The following is a 5,927-nucleotide window of genomic DNA, read 5'->3' on the forward strand; positions in this document are numbered from 1 at the left end:
ATAAAAAGAGAAAAATTAAACTAGCAAAACGCTGAAAATTTCATCAAAATCGGATGTAAAATAAGAAAGTTATGACATTTTAAAGTTTTGCTTATTTTTCACAAAACATTGTATGCACAACTCAAACGAGACAGTCGATGATGTCCCTCACTCACTATTTCTTTTGTTTTTCATTGTTTGAATTATACTATATATATATTTTTTTTTTAGATTTGACAATAAGGAACAACTTGACTGATCATATAGTATTAAACAATGCTCATTCCACATGTTCAGGGAGGAATTAATCGTTCTTTCACTTGACAATGAGGAGAAAAATTGAATATTCCATATTTCATATGATAAAATACCAAAGAAATAGTGAGTGGATGACGTCATCAGTCATCTAATTTGCATACCCACCAGAATGTGCATATAACTGTTTTGTGAAATTAAGCAAAACTTTAATATGTCATTACTTTCTTATTTTACATCCGATTTTGATAAAATTTTCAGTGTTATGCTTGTTGGATTTTTCTCTTTTTATTCAAATCAACTTTTTGTTGGGGTGGACTTGTCCTTTAAAGAGGTACATGGATTCAAATAAAACATATAATTTATATCCTAAATGAATACAATACATGTACCTCAATCAAGTGTACAACTACAAACATGATACATAATAAATTAATTAAAAAACAAGAATAACTAAATCCTATATTTATGCTTAATAAATATTTTCATTTAAAAGAGACAAATATTTATGTAATATCATGAAGAGGAACTCAAAGTGATGTTATTTATTCTTCTTCTCCTTTTCTCCTCTTCCACCCCTCCTCTTCTTTTTCTTCTTCATCTTCTTCTTTTCCTCCTCCTTTTTGGCTGTCTTCTTTTCTACTTATAATTCATTTGTATTATTATGACCTATCATCATTAACATTATAATAATTTTATTTCCAACCTTATTCAGTGATTGTATTATTCATTGTGCTCTGTACCTATTGATTTTTGATTGCCAATAAAATCCCTGTGGAGGGGAAAAAGATTTTTTTAAAATAAAAATAAAAAGATATCCACAATGTCAATGTAATGATTATTATCTCTGAAAAAATGAAAATTAGTACTTTTGTTTATTTTCAAATCTTAAAGAGAATACTTCAGGGTACAGCCAGATAGTTCCCTTGCCATGTGCAACCAGGTCCATGACGTCACGTCTTCAACAGTCTTGACTCTTGAACAATCTGAAATTATAAGAATAATCAGTGAAAACAACTTTAGCAACTCAACTTTATAATAGTAGTGTTCACATACATGTGCATGTATGATGTATCTCTTTAAGATTCTGAAAGAGCATTTTGAGATTGCAATCACAGGCTTAAATAAAAAAATGTATATAATGTAAAATAAAAAATGGGTTAATAGTCTCTGAATATTATTTTTATACCCTTATATGGTTGTAAGAATATATTTCATTTCAATCAAGTCATTGGAGAAAATGTTCATATGTGGCGAAAAAATACAACAACACAAAATTGAGGTCAAGGTCATGTTTATGTTATCAACTTGCGACCTCTCCCTTCTACTCCTGCAACTATTTTATTCTTAAATGCACTTATATTGTGTTTATGCTTGTAAGCTCACATTGTTAGTCTCTTTGTTGAGATGAATTGTACGAGATGAATTGTAAAAGAGATTCATATTTGAAAATGAATGATATATAACAGTGCATCACATTTACAACCGCTCTTAAAAACAATAAAATAAATTAGAATAAATATTACCGTACAGAATACTTGTATTTACAAGTAGAATATTCAATAAACACAACTTTATATAAAAACTCACCTTCATACTAAAAGAGATTTCTTGTTCAATGGCACACAGTGGCAGAGTGTCTGGACTTCCATCTCCTTCCAGTTGCAACCCCCTCTTTATTTCTACCTCTTCTCACCGTTTGTGTGGTTCAACTGTTAGGAAAGTGAATACAAAATTTTTAATAGTAACAGATGAGAATGAATTCATATTTACATTTTGAATAAACAACTGAAGTTCCTTCTTTAAAAAAAATATTTTAATCATTACAGATTTTGTCAAATATATTTGACAGGGGTGTTGGGACAGTTTCACTGGCTATTTTCAGAACTGTGTAAAAATGAATTATATCCATGAGTGCATTGAGAATACTAATCAAAGGCATATAAGGTCTAGTCATTCAACCTTGAAATGGTTTGATGAAAACACTAAGGTTCAAATTTGAACCTTAGGGGTTGGTACAATAAGGAGTGCCAATGAGAGCAATTATGCTCATTTGTGCACCTTTATGGGTGTAGCAGATTTGAACCATGTAATAAAGGTTAAAAGATTTGAACATTTTTAATGTTTAAGTAATACTATTATGCACCTTAAAAGGTAAAATGTTGCCCCTTTTATTGTGCAAACGAAAATTTATGGGTGCAAACAATAATGACAAGGTCAATTTTTGCACCTTTTATCACTTAGGATGCAATATTGCAAGGAGAGTACAAGTGTTTCATTAAGGCTTCAAATTCCTTTTTTCTGTTAGAAAAATATGTTCGAAAAATTATTTACACACGCAATATATGAATACTTCTAATGAAGATAGGTTTTGATAGGTAGGAAGATTGTAGGCCTTATGATTCTATTATTTATACAAAAATTTGGGATTAAAAAAAATTCAAATTGCTAAGGTTTTTTTTTCAAAAAAAAGCACCCCTTTAATAATTTATCTAAAAAATCATTTAGAGTAAATAGGTAAAAGAAATAGAATATAGTATAAAAAATTCTTGATAACAGTCACCAAGAGAATTTCAATTATCATGGTTATTTTTATCCACAGATCAGAAACCAAATCTTGTAGTTACCGGTAATGGAAATGCCTTTTCTCCAAGCATATTACTTGTGCATTGGTTTAAAATTAATATAAAAGGCATTTGATAAGGTTTTTAACCTGTTAAACAAATCAAAGAACTAAAATGTGCACTATATCCTCAGAAGTGTATTAAACTTATCAAACAGGTAGCTTTTCTACAGGCCAGCAGCCAGCTCGCAGAGAATATATTCAAATCAGAAAACACAGAGGACACATACATGTAGATCTATTTTTTTTTTACTGCATGTTCAACTCATTGCTTTTGTTAAAAATTTGAAGAGTCTAAAATATAAATCGAAGATGTACATTAATATCTATATTAGATATCAACATACAATGTAGTCAACAGTCTCATCAGACAAGTTTTTTGTGAAATTACATGTATTTTCAGTTCAGTGTTTAACTTAATTAGTTCAGTGCGTAATTCTTCTCCCCCCCCCCCTTTCTTTCCCATCCTGTTCAGTAGTCTCCAGTCTTTGTTAACACAGAGGGTGTCCCAGGGTTTTCTAGATTATTTTATCACAATACACACCAATCATTTCAGTTTTTTGCTTAACAGAGAGGGACCCCCCCCCCCCAACTCGCTCCTAGGGTCTAATACTCTACATGTTATTGTAGTGCACATCTTCCAACTGATGAATCTAGATCTAGGCCTCTACCCCTGTCATTAGAAAACAATATTAGAGCTAGACTACCCTATTCCATAGCTCTATCATAAACACAGGGGGCTCCACCACCGTAGCGTAGGCAGCAGAGGCCCTGCCTTCCAAAGGTCTAAGTTAGAACCTACAGTACTAGACTCAATTTGAATTTTAATGTCAGAGTTAAGAAGCCAGGCTAAAGATTAGACATAGAATGGATCTAGAGTAACATTTGTAGTTCTAGTAGATCCATAGTGTTAGATAATCTATGATAGATAGGCCCTACAAATGATTAGCTTACTAATGATGCAAAGACAGTTTCAATTTTGGGCCCTAGAATATACAAATAAATTACAAGCGATCGCTCGTTCTGCCTGAGCTACATCTATTTCAGATCTCTTGTATTGCTAAACTAGATTGGGTCCCGAATTAGGTCTCGATTTTGATCTATAATAAAAGTATGAATGGAAGGAACCCAAGCCAGACCCGGTCCAGGGGCAGGGCTGCACCATCTCATTCCCTGGCCAGAACCAAGGCCCAAACCGGGGTAGGCCTACATGTAGATCTAGTATTAGTAAAGCAGTAATTTACAATGGTAGAGCCAGCTCAGCTAACCAAGACAAATTTAAATTTCTTAGATCTAGATCTAGACCTGGGAGGTCTAGTGACTAGTCTAAGTCTAACTAAGACCCTAGATAGAAAACTAGATCAGAATAGATCTACTGACTACTGCAGATCTAGACTAGAACTTAAAAGGGGCCAAGCTAATATACCTAATAAAGTAATATAGGCTTTGGGCCTGGCCCTGCCTACCTCAGGCGATGGTTCGTATACTATAGGCTCCAATACACTTCACTACCGCTACCCTCCGCTCCACGTATCTCATTTGTATCTGATAGTGGAGCGGACGGTAGCGGTAGGCCTACGTACTATCTATAGTGGAGCCTATACATACATGTACGAACCCTCGCTTGAGGTAGGCCATACCTAGGCTCTACTCTCTAGCCTAATTTGTTTTATCTACTAACATAGGCTCTGTTATAACTTATATAGGTCTGGCCTGGGCTAGGCCCTAACTTATTCTTACTTAGTTTGTCTTAGACTTTACTGAGGGCTAGAATAGAAAGTGACTAGGGCCTGGCTCTGACGCGACGGTCAGTGAGTGACTGACAGTGACAGAGCTGGATAGACTCTAGCTAACGTTAGGCCCTAACTAGAGGGTCTAGACTAGTCTAGTCGAATCTAACGTTAGGCCTAGACTAGATCTAACTTGTTAACATTAGAATTTAGACTCTAGAAAGACTACCAATATACTGACTAGAGTCTAGATTTAGAATTTTCCAGAAAGGGCGGGGGTGCTCTAAAAAAAACTTAAAAATCAATGTCCAATAATATGTCGTGAAGATGAATTAAAACTATTTTCTGTTGGTGTTCATTCCACGCATTATTCATGTTCATCCGAGTCCGACACAGGAACCTTAAAAACAATGTCCAATGTCGTGAAGATTATTTAAAACTGTTTTCTGACGGTGTTGATTCTATGCATTATTTGTTGTGTCAGACGCCGGAACCTCCGGCTAGCACTACCGGCGTTGTACGGCTAAAAGCAGCCGGAGAGTTTACAAGCAATCATTGCATAAAATTGACGGCGATAATAATTGATTTAAAATATCTCTTTATACTTAGAAACTTTAATTTTTAGTCAGAACGTGAGATAGATCTATTATCTATGATATATAACAATGAAAATGGGATACATACCAAAATATGCCTCTATCCCGTCAAAATGGGAAGCCGATGACCCTTTTTCGCAAGAACTTGCTGCGGATGAAAAATGACAACTTATGCCAAGTTTATGTCAACAGGCTCGTTCGTGACTATTCAGTTTATGTAATGATGATTAAATCGCGTCATAAGCTAAAACAATACATAAATATTTTTATGCAACGAAATTTATGTCAACGGCATAAGCTATGCATGATTTTATGTCATGATCGAAATTTATGTCATAATGACATAAATTTTTTTGCAACAGGGCCCAGAATTTAAGATTTGTATATTTTTTATTGTAAATATCCTTAATGATGTATGTTCGAGTCAATTAATTATGTTTGCATGTCTTAAAATAAATGTGTCTATATTATTAATCGTTATTTTTTACACAATCACAAAAATTTACCTGTTTTTGGTAAGGCTTTCTCGTAGCTTGCGTTATGTATGTAGCTGATGCAGCACGACGGAGTGTATATATTATAACACACCTTATCATGCTTATATCTTCGCATGGATTGTGGTCTAGCCACCCCTTGTCTAACTTAGATTATCTTAAACACATTATCAAAACGTGGATTTTTTTATAAACAGATAAGAGTATATTATGGCCAATGAAACAGACTCTATATGACTTCAAATTTATA

Source organism: Lytechinus pictus, chromosome 17, assembly GCF_037042905.1.
Source record: "Lytechinus pictus isolate F3 Inbred chromosome 17, Lp3.0, whole genome shotgun sequence".
NCBI lineage: Eukaryota > Metazoa > Echinodermata > Echinoidea > Temnopleuroida > Toxopneustidae > Lytechinus > Lytechinus pictus.